Source organism: Canis aureus, chromosome 19 (genome assembly GCF_053574225.1).
Source record: "Canis aureus isolate CA01 chromosome 19, VMU_Caureus_v.1.0, whole genome shotgun sequence".
NCBI lineage: Eukaryota > Metazoa > Chordata > Mammalia > Carnivora > Canidae > Canis > Canis aureus.
In genome coordinates, this window is record NC_135629.1 from 23,262,109 (window position 1) to 23,285,069 (window position 22,961).

Here is a 22,961-nt window from a genome sequence, read left to right on the forward strand (position 1 = left end):
GTATCTGAAAAGTCAAAACTATTTTCATAATAATACTAAGATAATATTTATCTTTTCTACTCTCATTCTCTTGTGAAGAGTACAGTGGAGTTTTCCAGAGGCATCTTGACTTGTGATAGCATCATTTCTCTGATGGCTAATGGAATATGTGCTTTTGTGTTCTAGTGTTTTCTGGAATTTTCTAAGGCAAGCTCTAGGAGTTCTCATTATCAGAATGTAAAGGAGTCTTGAGACTAAAAAGTTTGAGTACCAGTGCTCTAAGCCACACTGTATGGTTCAAAATACTCAGCATTCTTAAAAACATTTTTCATCTAACATAGAAAGCATTTACAAATATTTTGTATAAAACACATGTCACCTCATTACCATCTCATGAGAAGTGGAAGAAGTCTTCCATTAGATTTTAGTGAGATTTTACCATTTTCCTTGGTGTATAATTATTTTTCCTATGAAATTCCAGAACTTTTTAGTTTTGGAGAATAGAAGCCCTTTCTGAACTTCTTAGGCTCTAATTTTAAACTACTGTCATGGTTGCAATAAAAATTTCAGTGCTTCAAAATGGAGGTGCATCAAAGTGGGTACATTAAGCCTTGGTATAGGCATTTTTTTATGTAGAGATTTTAAAACAATAATAAAATCAGTGAAAAATATGTCTACTTTTTATTAGGACCATGCTCTGATGATGCTAAACATCAGTGATACAATACTTCTCTGACCACTTGTTTAAAATAAAAAATATCTACACCTGAACTGGTATCCTAGAGTTTGAAGTAGTATTGGAACTGTTGATTCCATCCCACCATGATCCCCCGACCTGGATATAAAATCACTTCCTTCAGTTCTTCCCTTAGGTAACTCAAAATAATGGCAATAATACTCAGTATTTCATAGCATTTCTGTCTTCACATTTAGACAGAAGACATTCTTTGTTCCTTACAGGCCTACCCTCCTCAAGGGGCCTTAAGACACCCTTGACGAGCTGACTCACTGTAGCCCAAACTTCAGTGGGAACTCCAGATCACAAGATATTCAGAATTGAAATGGATGCCAAGTATACAGGTACAAGTTCTAGAGAATGCTTTAGTGTTTTGCCTTTACCTCCTCTCCAGTCTCAAGTCAGATCCACTTCTCCCTCCCTTAGTACATTGGGAACACACTGTCCTTCTCTGTTTCTCCATGCATTGTGCTCTCCTACCTCAGGTCTTCACCCCTGACTCTCCTCCTGGCTAGCTGCTTCTCTTCCTCCAGGCATCAGTTTAAATAGCATTTCCTTATGGGCGCCTGGGTGGCTCAGTTGGTTAAGCATCTGACTCTTGATTTTGGTTCAGGTCACGATCTCGGCATCATGAGATAGAGCCCCATATGCTCAGAGCTCTGTGCTCAGTGGGGAGTCTGCTTGAGATTCTCTCTTTCCCTCATCCTCTGCCCCTCCCACCAGTTGTGTTCTCTAAATCATTTTTAAAAAGTAGCACTTCCCAGAGGCCCTCTCTGACCAACCCCTCTGAAGTATGATACCCTCATTTCATTATCTCTGCTATTTTTATCTCATAGCACCTACCACCATTTGTACTTGTGCTTGATTTTTGTTTATCTCTCCATTGGACGATACATTCCTATAAGATGTCCATTTAATTCTTCAGCCTCCCGGGCAGCCCCCGTGGAGCAGCGGTTTAGCACCGCCTGCAGCCCAGGGCGTGATGCTGGAGACCCTAGATCGAGTCCCACGTCAGGCTCTCTGTATGATGCCTGCTTCTCCCTCTGCCTGTGTCTCTGCCTCTCTCTCTGTGTCTCTATGAATAAATAAATAAAACCTTAAAAAAAAATTCTTCAGCCTCCCAGATCTACCAGCACTGCCCCTAGAACATAGTAGCTGCTTAATACTTATTTGGGGAGTAAACAAACAAAAAAAATGAACGAATAGATGATCCACTCTTTAAAGAGTATAAAACTCCACCCAAAACCTTATGAGAAAGAGAAACATTATATTATCTTCAAAAATAATCCCTAAAAAGAAAATCAGGGAAATTAGTGATTTGGTCCTATTAAGTCAAAAGACAACTGAATGAAAAGAAGCCAGTATTACATTGACTCCTTTGGCGAAGCTAACATAGGAGTTCATGCTGTTGATTCTGTTTATGAGGAGTTCAAAACCAGGAAGGACTACTACACAGTGAAAGAGTTAAAAGTGTGGTTAGATCTTGGGAAAGGCGGGATCCCTGGGTGGCGCAGCGGTTTGGCGCCTGCCTCTGGCCCAGGGCGCGATCCTGGAGACCCGGGATCGAGTCCCACGTCGGGCTCCCGGTGCATGGAGCCTGCTTCTCCCTCTGCCTGTGTCTCTGCCTCTCTCTCTCTCTCTCTCTCTGTGTGACTATCATAAAAAAAAAAAAAAAAAAAAATTAAAGAAAAAAGATCTTGGGAAAGGCACAAGAGAATCCTCTACAGGTGTGGAAATGCTCCTTATCTTGATCTGGAGAGTGCTTACATAGGTGTAGGCATATATAAATATTCATCAAGCTGTACACTTAAAATTTGCACATACCACTGCACATATATTATACCTCAATTAATAAACAAAAAAACCAAAACCTTTAGCTAAGTTGAGAAAGAAAATCTGACCAAAAATGGTGCCAGAACTGAATTGATGCTGTAGCTTCCAATAGTACCAAGATGCAAATTGCTTTATCAAACTTCAACAAAAAAACATGTCATCATCTGGATCTCTGGTAGGAGGGTGTCAGTATATACATGACATAATTTAGATATACTTTGGGAAAAATATAAATTCACATGCACACATACATACACACCTTATGTGTATATATACCATATATGTATGTGTGTGATGATATAGATACACATGTATACGTATGTATATTTTCTTTTGCATATATTTTTTCTTTTTTTAATAAATTTATTTTTTATTGGTTTTCAATTTACCAACATACAGAATAACACCCAGTGCTCATCCCGTCAAGTGCCCCCCTCAGTGCCCGTCACCCATTCACCCCCACCCCCCACCCTCCTCCCCTTCCACCACCCCTAGTTCATTTCCCAGAGTTAGGAGTCTTTATGTTCTGTCTCCCTTTCTGATATTTCCCACACATTTCTTCTCCCTTCCCTTATATTCCCTTTCACTATTATTTATATTCCCCAAATGAATGAGAACATACAATGTTTGTCCTTCTCCGATTGACTTACTTCACTCAGCATAATACCCTCCAGTTCCATCCACATTGAAGCAAATGGTGGGTATTTGTCGTTTCTAATGGCTGAGGAATATTCCATTGTATACATAAACCACATCTTCTTTATCCATTAATCTTTTGATGGACACCAAGGCTCCTTCCACAGTTTGGCTATTGTGGACATTGCTGCTAGAAACATTGGGGTGCAGGTGTCCCGGCGTTTCATTGCATCTGTATCTTTGGGGCAAATCCCCAACAGTGCAATTGCTGGGTCGTAGGGCAGGTCTATTTTTAAATCTTTGAGGAACCTCCACACAGTTTTCCAGAGTGGCTGCACCAGTTCACATCCCCACCAACAGTGTAAGAGGGTTCCCTTTTCTCCACATCCTCTCCAACATTCAAAAACTGGAAAGAACTCAAATACAAAAGCTAACCTTACACATAAAGGAGCTACAGAAAAAACAGCAAATAGATCCTACACCCAGCAGAAGAAGAGAGTTAATTAAGATTCGAGCAGAACTCAACGAAATCGAGACCAGAAGAACTGTGGAACAGATCAACAGAACCAGGAGTTGGTTCATTGAAAGAATTAATAAGATAGATAAACCATTAGCCAGCCTTATTAAAAAGAAGAGAGAGAAGACTCAAATTAATAAAATCATGAATGAGAAAGGAGAGATCACTACCAACACTAAGGAAATACAAACGATTTTAAAAACATATTATGAACAGCTATACACCAATAAATTAGGCAATCTAGAAGAAATGGACGCATTCCTGGAAAGCCACAAACTACCAAAACTGGAACAGGAAGAAATAGAAAACCTTAACAGGCCAATAACCAGGGAGGAAATTGAAGAAGTCATCAAAAACCTCCCAAGACACAAAAGTCCAGGGCCAGACGGCTTCCCAGGAGAATTCTATCAAACGTTTAAAGAAGAAACCATACCTGTTCTCCTAAAGCTGTTTGGAAAGATAGAAAGAGATGGAGTACTTCCAAATTCGTTCTATGAGGCCAGCATCACCTTAATTCCAAAACCAGACAAAGACCCAACCAAAAAGGAGAATTACAGACCAATATCCCTGATGAACATGGATGCAAAAATTCTCAACAAGATACTAGCCAATAGGATCCAACAGTACATTAAGAAAATTATTCACCATGACCAAGTAGGGTTTATCCCCGGGACACAAGGCTGGTTCAACACTTGTAAAACAGTCAATGTGATTCATCATATCAGCAAGAGAAAAACCAAGAACCATATGATCCTCTCATTAGATGCGTATGTATGTTTAGCACACACACATACATACCTAGGAACATTTTTAGGAACATACATACCTAGGAACATTTTTAGGAACATACAGAGTCAAATCAAGATATAGTGGCCAAAGAGAACTCTGCTATGAAATAATTTAGTGTTCACTCTTGAAATCATTTTCTTTGTCAAAGGGCAGGAGTAGATGTCATAACTTTGAGCTTGTATTGTTTCCGAAAAAAAGAAACAATACAATTCACTGGCATACTCAATTGCTTCCAAAGGAGGCTTGCCTCTGACAGACAAGTGGCTCACAAATTCATCTATTTACATGGAAATTATGTTGCACTTAATTTTTTGCAGGGCCAAAGCTATAAATAGAAAACAGGTCATTGTATCATGACAATAAATTATTATTATTTATGCACATCGAAGATGAGAGAGTGACTTGCCTTCATAAATTACCTTTGCTCCGTGATTCATTGAATTCTTCCCAACTCATGAATAATAAGTTCCCTAATTTCCTACAAAGAATTGGAGAAATGAAGACAAATTGAGGGTGGGAGGAGCCTGGAGAGAAATTATTGAATTAGGAATTTACATTTTTACATAGCAAGTGTATGGAGAATGTTCCATGGCAGTCTGTACTAAATCAATGCTGCATAATTTGAAAAACAGCAGCCTGATGCTTCTTTATTCCCCTTGACAAGTGTAAATGCTGTTATTCTAACAATGGAACTGAATACTTTTTTGAGACTGCTTGTTACATTTAAAAAGCCTCCTCTACCAAGCTCATATGTTAGTAGCATGTGCAATCCGATCAGCTTTTGTACAATCCCAGCAAAATCCTGCTTTGCCTGTCACAGGCTCTGTTTGCTCCCGATTTTCCAAATAAGCACTTAAAAATGGTGTTTTCATTATAATCCTGAAATGTTCAAATAAAACTGGACTTTGTCAAATACAGCGTTCACCAATAGAAAAAGTCTGTGAATAAGAATAGTCCATGAGTTTATTATAGAACATCATGGGGAGAAGAAAGAAATGTTGACCATTTTTCTTTAACTACATACCAATAAATTCTTTAAAATGTGAGGTGCTAGAGTCATCCTTTGTCTCCTCTAGAGAATGAGAAATACAGAAGATAAGCATTTAGAGAAGAGGAATGAGTAACACTATTATAAAATAATCTTACCATTTTATGATGTCAATAAATTCTCACAGTGTCATGATCATTTCTAATTTTATAGAAGGGCTGCAGTGCGATAAAATACAAAACAAGAATGAGGTTTCTTTCACTTTAAAGGTACTATTGGATCCATTATAGACAGAATTTTATTTTTTCCCAACAAAAGGAAAACAACAAATGTAGTGAAACTGTGACTCTTGTTTATTTTTTTTAAAGGATTTTTCTGCTTTCATCTTTGCATTTCAGTCTCTACTAACATGACATTCATCATCATTTGGGTAAGTGCTCAGTTAAAGTTTTCCCTTGTGGCTTCATATTTAGAATAACATCTGATCAGCAGACTTGGATTCACATTCACACAACTTCTCATTTGAATATATGTGAAGATGTGGTGCAAGGTGAAAAATTAGAGCATAACCCAAACTAATGTTGATGGTCAATCTAAGCCAATACCTTATATAAATCCCCACTTACTTAGTAATGCCTTGTTAATAGTCTGTGAAAGACTTTTATCTGTCAGACCTCTCCAAAATACCAGACCAGACTTTTTAGTGAACTAAGCTATGTCCCCTTGCTCTACCCTACAGGTGTTCTTTTTGGAAGCAGACATATTCGTAGTATTTCTTCCATTCATTCAGCTCCCTCTCTACCCCAGCAAGGTCTCTCTTTTTCAGATTGAATAAGAGACCAAAGCTCCCAGAAATGGAATGGACAGGAAGCTGAGAGGAATGACAAGAGAAGACATAGGAAATGCCCCCCCTTGTACTAGCTGAGAATTGTAGCTTTTCATTTATTTCATGAAACACTTGATAGTGATATTAGGCTAAAATCAAATCAGGCCACCGGAGATGAATTTGATACAGACATTGAGAATGGAGCTGGAAGGTGTACACATGAATTTATTTTCCCAGGTTGTATCTTTGTCCTTTATCAAAGCTGTTTGGACAAAATAAGAGCCTCTATTAAGACACTCATATGTTGGGGCACCTTGCTGGCTCAGTGGGGAGAGCAAATGACTCTTGATCTCAGAGTTCAAGCCCCACATTGGGTGTAGAGCTTACTTAAAAGTAAAATCTTAAAAAAAAAAAGACACTCATGTTTATAGCATTTACAACTAGGAGGACAAATATGATTCAGTAGCAATCCTTACACCCTAAGGATTACCAAAATCAGACGGACTCTGTCATTTTTCTAGACAAAAACAAAACAAACCCTAGACATTTATGAAAAATATGTCAGAAAAGGGAAAGGCACTGTTAACATGAAAATTCAGAAGAACTAGCCTCTGAAAATGACTTACCACAAAAACAGGGTGAAAAAATGAGAACATCAATGTCCTTAATTGAACCATAGGAAAGGCTGCCACAAGGAAGTCATACTGAAATGAAAATAAAATGGAATACAATGAAAAATGAGATGAATGGGCTAAGAAGGGATAATGAGAAAATCAAAATTGCAATGGCAGGATGAAAAACTTCAGTGAGGATCAAAATGGAGACAGATAGTCACTGTGGAAAATTAAATCAGTGTGGTGGAAGATGGAGGAAAGATACTTTTCCATTCTCAGAAGCAAAGAACAAAGACGGTAAGACAATCCAGTCGGTCTGGAATGGGGATTATACTTAATCATTAGCAGGTACTTCTGAGGAAAGAGCCAGACTATTTTGAACAGAAGCAATCCTGAATAGGGATGCCTGGGTGGCTCAGTCAGTTGAGGGTCCGACTCTCGGTTTAGGCTCAGGTAATGATCTCAGAATCATGAGATCGAACCCTGAGTTGGGGTCTGTGCTGGGCCTAGAGCCAACTTAAAATTATCACTCTCCCTTTCCTTCTGTACCCCCCTTACCCTGACCCACTCTCTCCCTCTCTTAAAAACATTTTTTAAAAAAGCAATCCTGAATTAATTTAATTAATCTATAGCTGAAACAAAACAACCAATACTAAACCCCATGTAAACAGCTCTGAAAGGGGTTTAAACCACTGTAAATTAATCAGTGAAAATTTATCATATCCCAGAAGGCTTTTTGCTTTGCAAGAATAAATATACACATCCTCAGAGGGCCTATGAAGATAGTGTGGCAAGATGGGAGTTGGGATGGGGAGAGCCATGTATAGGCAACAAAAATGGAATTTAACATCAGATATCTCTTAGCAGGAAATATGAATGTCTGTAGTAGTTTATGGGGAAATATTTTAATACAAAATTGGCCCTGAAGAAGTAACATATATATTTATTAATAATTTCTTCAAATTGTCTTTGTGGCCAGAGAAATTTGTAGGTGAATTGCTATTTTACAGAAGTGTTCAGCCTTCCCCTGAAGGCAGGAGTTGAGTTGAGGAACAGGATGAAGAAGAGAAAGCCTCTGACTTTTTGAAGACTTCAACCAACGAAAGACAACATTGCAAGCTGCAAAATAAAATACGTGTGTTTATTTGGGGTCTTAGGTATGGCAATACAGGAGGCACAGATTCCTCTGAAATCAAAAGTGTGCTCTGGGGAAACAAAAGGAGGTTAGAGATTTTAAAGAGGAAAGAAGAAATTCATATAAGTTATTTTGAACGAATTGTGACTGGTACTGGTTTTGCTACAGTTAAGTGGTTGATTGCTAGGGTTGGATAGAAAGTTCATTTATGTTCATTCTCACTGATAGTAGATGTCTTGGCTTTTAGCTGGGTTCAGAAAAAATTCCGAGAATTTGAGGCAGAACATGGGCATAAACTTCACCTCCACAGTATCTTCCTGAGTCCATTTAAAATAACCCTCTTAGCAATGCTTACTCCATTTTATTCTGTATTGTCAAAGAGCATAACCATTATTTGCCTAACAGTTCTGTGATGATTAATTTTAGGTGTCAACTTGAATAGGGTGAGGGATGCCCAGACAGCTGGTAAAACATTATTTCTGGGTGTGTTTGTAAGGGTGGCTCAGGGAGAAATTAACATTTGAATAATTGTACGGAGTCAAGATGGCCCTCCCAAATGTGAGTGGGTATCATCCAAACTGTTGAGGGCCCAAATGGAACAAAAAAGTGCAGAACAAAAATATTCAGAAATGGTGAATTCTCTCTTCCAGAGCTAAGACATCCATCGTCTCTTGGACTGGCACAATGGTGCTCCTGGTTCCCACCCAATGAGACTTTGGCTGAATTATACCACTGGCTTTTCTGGTTCTTTGGCTTGCAAAGGGACTTCTTGGCCTCCATAATTGCATGAGACTATTGCTATAATACACCTCATCTTCTCTATACCTGCGGATCCTATTTGCTCTGTGTTTCTAAAGAACTCGGAATCATACAAGTTCAATAGCCTGTTTGGTAAAGAATTCTCTCTTTTGCATTAGACACAAGCCAAAGCATGGTCTCTGCTGCCTCCATGTTTTTGGTACAAAGACCTGAGACTTTCTATTTTCACACTCTTTAATTTTTGAAACAAGGTTTTGGATAATTGGTAGTTTTTTTCCTTAACTATTTTACAGAAGATAACAGTGAAGCCTTCTGACCTAGGCTTTTCTACATAAAATTTTAATTCACTAATTTGATTTCTTTATATAGGTCTATTCAGGTTTTCTATTTCTTCTCACGTCAGTTATGATCACCTGTATCTTTCTAACAGTTCACTTGGTTAGTAACTAAAGGCTTACCAATTTTGTTGATCTTTCTAAAATCCAAAACTTTGGTTTCATTTAATTATTTTCTTTTTAGTTTCTTAAGATGGAAGCTTCTATTATTGATTCAACACTTACTTATCTGCTCTATTATAAATATTTGATGCTATAAATTTGTAAGTTTTGCTTTATCTGTACACAATATTTGATATTTTGTACTTTTATTTTCATTCAGCAAAAAAGATTTTCTACTTTCTCATGGGTTATTTAGAAATATATTGTTTAATTTTTAAATATTTGGAGATTACTCAAATTTCTTTCAATCGTTGAGTTCTAATGTATTTGTTTTGTAGTCAGAGAATATACTTTGAATGATTTCTAACATTTAAAATTTATTGAGACTATCTTGGTACTTAGCATATGATCTATACTAGAGAATATTTCCTGTGCACTCGAAAAGAATGTGTATTTTATTGTCACTGGGTGGAGTATTCTGTAAATGTCAGTTAGGTCAAGTGCTTGAAAGTGTTCAGATCTTCAGTATTCCTGCTAACAAGATCTTCTTTCTTATTCTATTAATTATGTACAGTGGCATATTGAAATCTCCAACTATAATTTTCGAATTTTTGGTTTCTCCTTTCAATTCTGTCAGTTTTTGCTTCACATATTTTGGGTCTCCTGTCAGGTACATATACATTTATAATTGTAATACCTTCATGATATATTGACTGTTTTATCATTATTAAATCTCTCTTTTTATCTCTAGCAATATTTCTTGTCTTAAAGTCTATTTTGTCTGATATTAATCTTGTCACTCCAGCTCTCTTATGGTTACTATTTGCATTCAGTGTTACAATTATTGCTATATTCAATTCTATATTAAGAAATTAAGAGTAGAAAAAGGAAAAGTACATCCAGATAGTCTATTATATTTACCATTTCTTGTGCTCTTTTTTCCTTCTCAAGGATCTAAGTTACTGCCTGAAGACATTTCCATGCAGCCTAGAGTACTGCCTTTAGCATGTCTTGTAAGGCATGCCTTTGGCAATGAATTTTCTCTGCCTTGGTGTCCCTGAGTTTGTTTCTGTTTTGCCTTCCAGAATAATTTTGGTGGATGTAAAATTCTTAGCTGATAATCATTTCCTTTTAGCAATTTGAGGCCTTCTGGCCTCCATCATTCATGATAAGTAGTTAACAGTTAGTTGGATTGTTTGACTCTATGAAATGAGTCCTTTTACGTTGCTTTCAAAACCTTTTCTTTGGGGACGCCTGGGTGGCTCAGCAGTTGATTGTCGGCCTTCAGCTCAGGGCATGATTCTGGAGTCCTGGGATAGAGTCCCACATTGGGGTCCCCACAGAGAGCCTGCTTCTCCCTCTGCCTGTGTCTCTGCCTCTCTCTCTATGTCTCTCATTAATAAATAAATAAAATCTTAAAAAAAAAACCTTTTCTTTGTCTTTTAATAATTTGCTAATGGTGTGTCTAGAAGAGAATTCTCATGTTTATCTACTTAGAGTTATTGAAACTCTTGGATCTGTAGATGAATACTATTCACCAAATCTGGAAAGTTTTAAGCCATTATTTCTTCAAATGTTTTTTTTCTGCTCCTTTTTCCTTCTCCTCATACTGAGGTGCCCATTTTACATGTGTTAATCCATTTGATGTTGTTGCATAAGCCCCTGAGGCTTTCATTTTCTTCAGTCTTTTTACTCTCTGTCTTCCAGATTTAATCTGTACTCTTGATTTATATGCAAGTTCACTATTCTTTCTTCTGCCATCTCAGTTCTGCTAGTGTGTTCATCTGGTAAGTTTTTCATTAGGATTATTGTATTTTTTTTAAAGATTTTATTTATTTATTCATGAGAGACAGAGGCAGAGACACAGGCAGAGGGAGAAGTAGGCTCCATGCAGGGAGCCCGACCTGGGACATGGGACTTGATCCTGGGTCTCCAGGATCACACTCTGGGCCAAAGGCAGTGCTAAACTGCTGAGCCACCTGGATTGCCTGTGGATTATTGTATTTTTCAACTTTAAAATATCCACTTGTTTCTTTTGTTTGTTTGTTTCCAAGTAGACTTTACACCCAAAGTGGGACTCAAACTCAGGACCCGGAGATCAAGAGTCACATTCTCTACTCAACAGAGCCAGCCAGGCACCCCTCCACTTGTTTCTTTTCAATAGATTATGTTCCTTTGCTGATATTCCCTATTGTTGAGCCATGGTCATCACATTTTCCTTTGTTCTTTAAACATGGCTTTTATCAATTATTTGAATATACTTTTAATAGATCATTTCTGTTAAAGCAATACCTAGACCCATAAAGAGACAGTTTCTATTGACTATTTTTTCCTCTTGAATATGAGTCATCCTCTCCTGTTTTCCTAGCTCTCCTAATTTTTAGTTAACAACTGGATATTTTAGATAATTCATTATAGAAACACTAGATTATAATTTCCCTTTTTTTGTGACGGTGGTTTTTATTTGTTTCTGTTTGTTTGTTGCTATTTTAAGTAACTTACCTATACTTAATCTATAGAATTAGATTGTCACCCTGCAGTATGCAGCCTCTGCTTTTTTCTTTATTTTCATTTTTTAGCTATGTCTACATAGCCTACTGGTCAACCAATGATTTGTCAATGGTTGTGCATAAATCTTCAGCTCAGGAGCCTCCACCTTCTGCTGGTGGATCTATGTTTGGTTTGAGGAATGCATTCAAAATTTAAGCAGTTTTCAATTCTTCCCTAGCATTTACTTTCCATGAACTCTCTCAATTCTCCATTGTGTATGAGTGTAGGCTCCCAGACAGCCAGGGATCTGTGGAATGGTTATTAAGCCTTCCAATGACTAGCTTATGTGCCTATTAAAGTTCTTGATAGTTCTTCAGTCTGTCACTCCCCCCCGTAGGGACTAAAATCTCAGGCTCAGAGAGCTGTAGCCCTTTCCCATTCACCCCAGTTGCAAATTTTTCATTCTCTGCTCTAAATCAAGTTAGCCTCCTCCTCCTGCAACAAGGCTGCTAGTTTTCGTGGTCAGTCCCATCTGATAGAACTGGTGTGCTGACCAATTTGGGGTGGGGTGTGGGAGTAGCCACAGGCAAGAAAGCCACAGACTCCTACTGTTCTTACCCAAAGATCAGCAGTTTTTCATGAATATGTGCTTTTCAATTTGTTGTTTCCTTTTGGTCTATTTCCAGAACCCTGAAATGACTGTTTTTGACAATTTCATCTCGTTTCATAGTTTCTTTTGTTGTTGTTTTTGAAAGAGGATTTATCAACCCCCTTACCCTCTCAGAGCCAGAATCTACACCACCTCCATCTCCATATGTGTTCTGTTTTTTGCTTCCAGGCTACTCTAAGTATAGCATTGTCGGAGCAAGTTCTAAGTCACAAACAGTGATTTCTAGGGCAGATTTTTTTTTTGCTTAGTCAGATTCTTACTTGAAAACATCTTATTATTTCTTGTTGATTCTCAAGTGAGTGTTGTATAACCCATATGAGATCTGCATCTTCTCCAGCCCTTTCTTCCTTCCCCTGCACAAGCAAAAGTCTGCTATCTCCAATACAGAAAAGAATGATAGAACATTGATGGGAGCTTCTTAGGCAAGATTATATGGAAGATATATATATATTTTAAATCACACACCACTCAGCAAAAAACCATAGTGAATCCTCTTTCACTAGTCATTTCTATTCTCATCAAATTCCTATTTTTGGAGATTCAGAGGGACATTCTGTCCTCACCTTGACTCTAAATAGTGCTGAGGTCTGTTACTACTCTTCTCAAGGTTCTCTCTATCCATCCCCAACATACACCAGATCCAATTTCCTCCTTGTAATTGTGCAGACTAGCTTCCCTTTTCCTTGTGAAAACTGGACTCAAATTCTAACCCTAGATTCCAAGGGCTTGCAATTTGTTTCATCCAAGCATCTTTTAATTACTATTGGATCTCTCTAGAGATATTTTGTATCACAAGATCAGGAGATAAAAATGTCTTCAAATATTAAGCTCTTTTTATAATCATATTCTACAACCTTACACTTGGGAGATAGTCCAACTTCTTACTTTGTTTAGGAGCTCAAGGTCATTTGACTTGAACTCTTTCATCTACCTGTCAGCTTGTGACTAACACCTCTTCCTTATACTTCCTTTGGGTCCCAAAGGAAGGAGAGTAGGTCTCTACATCAATGTTTAGAGTCCCCACTGAAGTACTGGTTAATGTCATTTTGGTTTCATTTAACTTACTGTACCTCCACATAGTTTAGGCAAAGATTGATTCATCCAAGAAAGCTAAAACAAACAAACAAAAAAACCAAGTCAAGACCTAGTAAGGATGTTGGTAGTAGAGCATGTGGTTCTTTCCTGTGGGATGGTGCCATAAAATGATAGTACCAAACTCCTTTCAAAAAGAAGTCTCTGCTCAAGTTTCAAAAACTCAGAAGGTGTAATCTGATTGGTTAGATTGTTTCAGAGGCCCCCTCCGTGAACCAATCACAGTGGAGTGAGGTGAGATTGGGATCTGACTGGAAGAAACGGGAGCAGGATAGATGAGAGTAGTACTACAGTAGGAATGGACCTAGAGAGTATTGTGCTAAGTGAAATAAGCCAGGCAGAGAAAGACACATTCCATATAATTCCACTTATATGTGGAATCTAAAACACAAAACAAATGAACAAACAAAAACAGATACAGATTCTAAAAACAGAGAACAAACTGGTGGTTGCGCGAGAGGAGGAAAGTGGAGGGATGGGTAAAACAGAAAGGATTAAGAGGTACAAACTCCTAGTTATAAATAAGTCATGTGGATGAAAAGTATGGCATAGAGTCAATGATATTAAAATAACATCATGTGATGACATATAGTAATTACACTTATTATGGTGAGTGTTGCACAATATACAGAATTGTTGAATTGCTATGTTAGGCACCTGAAGCTTATATAACATTGTATATCCACTATATTTCAATAATAAAAGTTAAAAAAATAGAGTAGAACCACAGTGATACTGATAAACTCTTCCCTCCTGACTTTTCCTCAACTGTCGACCATTTGTTTATCTGGTCATTAGTGTCTCTCTTTCAGTTGGTTATTTCTATCTGCCTTCAAATGAGCACAGATATCCCCTCGCTTGAAAGAGAATTTTCCTAACTTTGTAATCTTCGCTTCTCATCTTATTTTTTTTCCTTGCATTCATCAAAAATCTCTCTTAAACCATCCATCTGGGTTCTCAGGCAGCTGTCTTCTCTCTGAAGAGATCTTGCTTATATTGTTCCTCTTCACCTTCTTTGCTCTCTCAAACCCTGTCTGTTTACCAGAAAGCCTTCCCTGCCTCCCTACTGACTCAAATAAAAAACGTGTAAAATACCATTTGATTTCAGCAACACTATTGAATACATCACATACTGTTTACTTGAGTTTTATTGATTTTATAGCTTTTTGATTTTACTTATTTGCTTTTCCTTTTAAGTATGCTCCACATCCAGCATGGAGCAAGTCAACCCTGGGAGTCTGAGAGAACACTTTTTTTTTTTTTTTTTTTTTTTTTAACAAAGATCTTAAGTTTCAAGAAACATAAGTCTACAATCTCAATTTATTGCTTAATCATAGTATTTCCTGGTAGGGATTTGAACCTCACCTTGTGATAGTTCCGACAAAAGTACTATAAATTCTTCAAAGGTAGGGAAAATGAAATCGGTATTTCTTTGTATATCTACCTCCAAATACCCAGTAACATCTCAAAACTAGATTTTATTGAGTGAACACATGGAAGCTTTGATCCTGAAGAGTCGTTATGAAATTTTGTTACAGGTAAGAACTATCTTTAATTGAATGCTGACTTTTATTCAGTACCAGGAATTGTACTAGTGATTTAGAGCACCTCAGTTTTCCTAATAAATTATTAGAATAGGATCTAATTAAGATAACCATTTTACAGGTGAGAAAGCTGAGGCTTAGAGAGATTAAATGAATTGCCTAAGGTCATATACTTAGTAAATACTAGAGCTGAAGATTGCATAGGAAATGATTGTTAAAGAACTAAAAGCTTACAATATAATTTTCTTACAGTATAATTTTCATGATAATTTAAAACTCTTTCTTTGGTAACCTTTACATGTAATTCAGTCCTTACTCTGTAAAAATATTGATAGATTTGTTTCTTTTTCTCACTGAATATTTGAAAAATGATATAAAATTAGTCAGTATTTATATAGTCATGGGTGCATTTCCCCTTAATACATCTGTACTGTTACTACCAGCATTGAGTAATTTATACTCACTTAGTCAAACAATTTTGTTTAACTTTGCACTTGATAAGAGGATATTTTAATATTGCAGACTGCATTTTGTAATATAGGAAATGCCATGCCAACACATCATTAATAGCACATTTTTGCCCATTGACTTTCCATCTAGGACAAGGAAATATGTGTTGTGGTGAGTACTGTACAGAGAATCAATGTTGCTAATATTTCAACCAGGGACTACTATATAAAACACTATAAACAAAATCTTAGTATAAATGGAATAGGCTTGTCTCAGCTCACTCTTTGCCTGATAATTGCTACATATATTAATTTTTTGGCAATTATACATTATAAAAAAATCATTCCCAAGACTTTAACTCCAGGACTTTAACTCTTCATGACTTTGTTTCACATTCTTGACAGCACAGATTATCTAATTGGAAGAAGAGAGGACTGTGTGGTTAGTGTACATTAACACATAGCTTGGTCATGGCTGGGTTTTCCACTCCTATGGTTACAGTCAAACATATGGCCAAGATCACTGTGCCCCATCAATTATGCTTCTCTTGCAAATTTTTGAAGAGAAAGGCCTAAGAGTTAGAGTGGGCCTTATTCTAAGGAATAAATATTTAAAGAGAGGGATTAACTTTCCATATTATAAGGAAAATAATCCAAAATTCTTATGGTCTAGAAGTATGTATTTACACTAGACCAGGCTGGGTAGCACCATTTGCCTCTCCCTGATAATCTGTGTAAAAAATGCTGTTTCCTCTGCCTGAAGAGCTCTCCGGTTCCCCTTCCTGCCTCCTGTTATCCCTACTGTTTCCTCAGATCTTAAGTGAAGGGTTACTTCCTCAGAGACGCCCTCCCCAGCTAAGTCAGAAGCCCTAACATAGACTTTCATTGCAACCTAAACTCTTACTTGGTAGCACTTGTGAGTAGAATTAGAGATTTCTTTTGAGAGCAGGTACTTTGTCTGACAGACAAAAGAGAAGATGTCTTCTCAACTCTACCTGGAGAGGAAGAGAAAGAAAGGGAAAGAGACACATAGAGGGGGGAAAAAAGGAAGAAAAGTATGATATTGTTTGCAGGGGGGAGCAAACACAGATGATGGGCCTCAGAGAGAAAAGGAAGAAAGCAGGGCTGCTAGGGATCCTACACATTTACCAAATTTTGGGTAGCCCAACCTACATTTCCTGCTTATGACAGAGACTGCTGCTGCTTACCAGTACCTATATTCTCCTCTTACTCCTGGGCACCAGTGAACCTGGGTTTCTCAGCCTCCCTTGCTCTTAAGTCATGCCATGTGATCAAGTCCCAGCCAATGGAATACAGACAGAATGGAGGCCTGCTTCCAGATGTGCCTCCCTAATTCTCTAGTGGACTCTTCCAGGCCTTCTCTTTCGTTGCTCATTGACTGGCCAGTGATCAGAATTCAGCAGAGGATGTGACACCTTGTGGAGCTTTTAGCCAGAAGGAGCCCAAGTCCCTGAATCAATTTGTGGAAGGCCATCTAATGAAGACCAAACTGATCTGTAAAATGAGTGAAAAACAAACTTTTACTTTGTTAGATCATTGAAGATTTAATGTTTTTAGCAGCTAACTTTAATTTCCATGAGACATCTTAATATTTTCATATAAAATACCTTTTCTTGGTTTATATTAGTTTGAAGCATATTTTTTTAAGATTTTAAATTTTATTTATTCAGAGACACACACAGAGAGAGAGGCAGAGACACAGGTAGAGGGAGAAACTCCACGCAGGGAGCCTGATGTGGGACTCGATCCCAGGTCTCCAGGATCACACCCTGGGCTGCAGACAGCACTAAACCGCTGCACCACCAGGGCTGCCCTGAAGCATATTTTAATTACTACCAGCTAGCAAAAATTTACTGGTGAAGTATTTTTAAATCTTTTAATTATATATTACCAATATAGCTTTATATTTACTACCAATATATAGCCTTACTATATAATATATGTAATTATACATAGATTATCATATATGTATATGATATCAATTATACATATATTATCATAATTCTGTATGATATCTATGTAGATATATGGATACAGATTTACAGATGTAAATAGAGAAATATTCCTGTTACATATTACTCTGGGAAAGCAAATTCAGAACCAGCAATAGTAACACAGCAAGAGTCAAACATAAAATCTATTACCTATTATTATGTAACTAAAAGAAGTCAAAAAGCCAAATTAGATGACCAGTGAAACAGTTTGCAAATACTTATTAAGCTATTATATGTGTGTGTGTGTGTGTGTGTGTGTGTGTGTGTGTGTATTTTTCCCAATACACAGCTAGGTTAGGAATCATTGTTCCACAAGGATATACACTGAACCACTGGCAGTGTTTACTGCTGGGGAAGCCTGGAAAAGAAGAATGTTTGACCATCTTCTAATATTATATGTTTCTAAACAGTTGTTCCAAAAAGAATGTTTTTAAAATTAAATTTTTCCTTAGGTAATATATACATGTGATAGAAAATTGAAGATACCGAAGGGTGTGTACTAAGAAACAAGCCTCTCTGAACTCTGTCTATAGGGGATGCACTTCACTTTCAGACCTCGATCTCAAAGTAAGCCACTATTACCAGCTAGATTTATAGGTGTATAAATATGTGTATATATAAATATAAGAAATATAATAGCTTAAAGTATATTTCTATATCATATATAAATTAATACATATGCATATAATATATATACTGTAAGCTATTATTTTCATGTTTAATGTAGATTTATATTATATTTTATGCATGTATATTTCCATGCAAACATAGAAAAAGGTTGATTTTGAAACGAGGTAAAGCAGGAATGACTTTAAGTTCATTTATGTATTGAATTGTAAATCATTCTAATTAGTCTAGTCTGATTAGTACAGGATTTATATCACAGCGGATCTCTTAGCTTGCATTCATTCTATTTTGAAATATCCCAACTTAATTTCAACTCTGATGATACCAATTAAAGAGACCTTTTCCATCTTCTCCCTTACCTCCTTCCAGGCATCTTTTGTGCTTCCAAACCCTGCCGATTCCTCTGTGGGTGTGCGAGCACGAATGTGTGTGCGTGCGTGTGCGCAGCGTGTGCCCAAGTGGCCTCTGTGGGAAGTGACCCCAGGGAGCAGGCGTGAGAGACAGATGAGGAGTGCCACAGAGAAGGTGGGGCAGAGGATGGAAAGCCACCGCTCCGTGTGACCACGCAGGGTCCTCTGGGACCTCCCAAGCAGCCTTATGAAATGCATCTCAAAACCGTCTGCCAAGGGGAACAAAAGGGGGACATGTTTCTCCAGAGGCACCCATCACTCATTGTGTACCATTCACTTTTAGATTTGCTTCTTAATGGTCCTGAGGCAAAACTGTCTGGTTGCACAGATGTTAATTATTCGAGACTACTCTTAATTAGTTGTATGAGTTATTCATTCTGGAACCATGACAAAAAAACCTCAGCCGCTTTGGTCCCTAAAGACATAACCCCAGGAGCTTTCTAGGAGTTGGGTTTATGACCCCTCCCCCGTGTCTCTCTCCCTTCTTGAACCAGAACATTTCAGCTCACAGAGGCCACCCCCCATGGGGACCTTTAAAATTAAATGCTCAAGATGTACATGATTTTTAAAAGCCCCCTGCACATACATCCAAGCTAAAAGCTTCAGTGTTGCTGCCCAGTGAAATTATTCAGCCTCAGATCAAATGGCATTGCGGAGGACGTGGTCTTCTCTGACTGTGAGCTGACCATTCATTTTCCTTTGACTTGCAATTTCCCTTGCTCCGGTGATTTGCACATTGCGCCGTGCAGTGTATTAAGCGTGTTGGCTGCCTTCACGATCATCTAAATAATTAAAGCTTTATTGAGGAGAGCACTATACAGATTAGTGCATTAAATACTAATCTGCTTGTTCATTACAGTCTCCTACACACACAAAATTGTGAGGTGGGTATGCCCGGGCTCATATTAAATTACCCGTTCCTCCTAGAATACTCATCTGGACAAAGATGGTTGCATAGATGGTCATTTGGTAAGAGATTATTGGGAGACATTGCTGCTCTGTGAATCTGGGATCCCGCTTTTCCTGAACAGAACAATTGATAGCAACGAAGCTTCCTTCACACTGAAGACCAGCTCCAGGCAGGAAGAAATGAAGCACTCCAGGTAATAAAATATATGCAAGAGAATAATGACTTCCGCTGGAGTTACACCAGGAGGGGCAATAGACTGGTGCTCACTTTAAAGAACTTCAGAACAGCATTCTTCTTATGAGCATGGTATGATTGCTAGATCGGCATGGGTACAAAGAGAACATGATCTATTGTAATCACAGTTTAGACTCTGCTTTATAAAATCCAGTGGATTGTTAAAAAGAAAGAGATAGATTTTTATATACCACCATGGAAGGATATCTATGGTCTGGTAAAAGAGAAAACAAAAGCCACAGTAACAGGCATAATATAATCCCATTTTTATAAAAGCAAGTTATTTAATACTTTATATAGAGTGTACCTATGTTTATGATTAGATCAAATGTCTGGAGGATAACACCCCAGCTATTCTGGTGTTTCCTTTGGGAGAAGCAATTGATATTAGGGGAGGGGAGGAGATGCTTGTATTTGTTGTACTAGACCAAATTTAAAAAAATAAATTAGGGACAAACATTGATAAAAATTAGCTGAAGAATTTTATTATTGTAAAACGCTGTTGTTACACTTAGAGTCCTAAAACATTTTGGCAGCAAAGGCATTGTAGAGAAAATTGATTTAGATTTCATAGTTTTCAGAAAAATCTTAGAGTATTAAAATGTGGACTTAAAGAAAAAGAAAAGCATGTTTTTCTAGAAATCTAGTTTATTTTCCCCACCTCTCCCAGAAATATTCCATGTAGATATAATATATAAAATATATTATATATATATTCCATTTTGACTCTCTTTGGAGTCAAAGAGAATGACGTTGAAATCCCACCTGCCCCGTTTATCAACTGTGTGACTCAGAGCAACACACTCAATCTTATCAAGCCTCTGTTGTCTTACCTGTAAAATGGAAGGATAACAAAACAAAACAATTTTTTTTTTAATTCGCAAAAATTAAGATTCTGTATATAAAGGGCTTAGCCTACTGGCTGATGTAAAATAGTCATACAATAAATGTTAGCCATTCGTAGGTATTGTAGAATATATTATTGTCCAGAATAACCTGTCTATCTTCCGAGAGAAATTTATGTATCTCGAACCTGTTGAACTCAAGAGTGGCCAAATGACTTGTTTCTGCCCATGAATCATGGATAGAACTATGGCTTCCAAGAAGACACATTAAGAGCCAGCTCCTGATTTTTTTCTTTTGTCTCTCCTGCAACAACAATGTGTCAGATAGAAGCTGTTCCAAGAGTCTGAATCTTGGAGTGAAGACAAACATGGAACACACACAGCCAATCAACAATAGCTCTGATGTGTAGCATGAATGAGAAATCAACTTTGAAGTCAGTGAGGTTTTGGATTATTTGTTACTCCAGCTACACCTATCTTCCCTGACTGATACACATACCTTCCCTCTTGGCTAAAACTTTCTGGGTAGGTTTTCTGTTTTTGTTTTCTTGTTTCTTTTTTTCCTATTTACAGTTAGAGTTCTTAGTTGTAAACATCAGAAATATCTCTAGTTAGTTTAAGCTGAGCTGTAGTTTACTGAATAATTTTAGATGGTTCACTACATGTATGGGTGGCCCGTCATAAAGCTGGGTCTACTTAGCCAAGAACAATAACTGGACGATTTTATATGCCAGCTTCAACAGAGACAACACAGCTGATGTGTTTGGCCATCGGCTTTATCGTGTGCACTGCCTGTGTTTGACCCTTAACTGAAACCCTTTCACTTGACCCTCTACCATTCCTGCGTTGGCAGCTGGAAGTGTCTGCAACCACCGCACCAGAATAGAGTCTCCCAGGTGCTTTCATCTGATTGGCAAAGCCTACATCATAGCCTGCATCTAGATACAAGGAAGGCTGGGAAAGTGTATTCCCAGCTTCTACTTGAGGGAGATGCAAACTCGGAAAGTAGACTGACTGTTCCTCAAACACAGGAAAAATGTTCAAATGTTAGGGATGACAAAAAGCAATAAACAAATATGCAAAACAAAGTTCTATTAAGAAATGCACAGCTTGCTGTGGTATAGAACTGCGTGGTTTAACGCAGGAAACCACTAGCCACGTGTGACTATTTACATTCAATTTAAGTGAAATGAAAAATTCAGTTCCTCCACCTCACGGATACATTTCAAGTTGTCCATTGCCACGTGTGGCTAGTGGCTAATGTATTGGAAAGCATGGTTATAGAACATTTCCATCATTGCAGAAAATGCATTTGCACAGTGCTGATACAGAGAATGGAGCTTGATGTTGTTTTGAACTAATCAGCATTGTAGAGAGATGGCTGCTGGCACAGCGAGGGGAGGACTAGTGAGGGCTTAGGGCCAGTTTCCACTGACAGCCCCACCCCTTTGTGGCATTAGGCAGGTCTTTTAGCCTTTCGGAGACTTGGTTTTCCCATCTGTCAATCAGGGGCATGATAATTGTCATGGAATCAGTACCCCCAGGCAGTGCCCAAACAAGACTCCTGTAATTGGCCTCCTGCTGACACTTGTACTGGGGAAGTTTTTAGATCACAGGGCCAGGTAGTGATGAGGAATGGGTCAGGAGTGGATTTCTACTCTACAGATGAACACTTAAGGATTGTAACCTTGGCCCCTTTTCTCTTTCAAGGGGGTATCTTCTTGTCCCATTTCCCCCGCAGAGCCGAATTCACCATTATTTTGGTAAGTGTGAAGGAATTTTCCAGCTAGCAGTGCAGTATGGATAAGGATAATTATCAATCACCATCTCATGTGGTGCAGGTAAAGGTTTCACATCCTGGTGATGTTTAGCTTTTGCCTCACCGCCATTGGAAAAAAAGTGGATGCCTGCAGCTTTCAGCCCTGTTTTTCTTTGCTGATTCATCCAAACTTCTGCCTAAGGCTATGTATGGTCTTCTTTTTCTTATCCTCCTTTTCCAGCCCTAGAGGCCAAGAGGCCAAGACTTTTTTGCCTCAGACTATCAGTTAGCAATAAGACTCTAGGTAAAAACCAAAAACCAAAAACCAAAAAACTAGGTAAAAACAAGAGCCAGTTCTTTCATTCTGAATCCATTCACGTCTTTCCATCTTCACTGCCACCACTTCCTGGTCCAAGCCACTATCATCTCTCATTAGATCACCTGCTAGGTTGCATCATTGATTAATGAATTAAATAAAATTGTTAATAAGGGTTTATTTTATATCTGTGTGAGAATCACAATTTTAACTTTTTTGAAAAAAATTATTTTATTTTTTTAAAATTATTTTTATACTACATTCCAGCTACTTAGATATTTCTATACTCCATAAAAGTTTGTTCTTCACCCAGCAGCCAAAATGGTCTTTATCAAGTGGATAAACAGAGCA

General features: G+C 37.8%; 3 long non-coding RNA genes across 3 annotated transcripts in view; 2 read left to right on the plus strand and 1 right to left on the minus strand.

Annotated features, from left to right (window-relative positions):
* Window positions 1–18,543, minus strand: part of LOC144291212 (uncharacterized) — a 29,949-nt gene extending 11,406 nt beyond the window's left edge. The window contains exon 1 of the long non-coding RNA XR_013358537.1: window positions 18,496–18,543. This is a non-coding gene — a long non-coding RNA (uncharacterized LOC144291212). The remainder of the gene's footprint in view (window positions 1–18,495) is intronic.
* Window positions 944–7,260, plus strand: LOC144291210 (uncharacterized). The gene is made up of 3 exons (XR_013358535.1): window positions 944–1,059; window positions 5,847–5,908; window positions 7,096–7,260. It is a non-coding gene; the product is annotated as an uncharacterized LOC144291210 (long non-coding RNA).
* The window catches only part of LOC144291211 (uncharacterized), a 33,670-nt gene continuing 18,613 nt past the window's right edge, over window positions 7,905–22,961 (plus strand). Inside the window, exons 1-3 of the long non-coding RNA XR_013358536.1 lie at window positions 7,905–8,075; window positions 17,962–18,076; window positions 19,474–19,649. This is a non-coding gene — a long non-coding RNA (uncharacterized LOC144291211). The remainder of the gene's footprint in view (window positions 8,076–17,961; window positions 18,077–19,473; window positions 19,650–22,961) is intronic.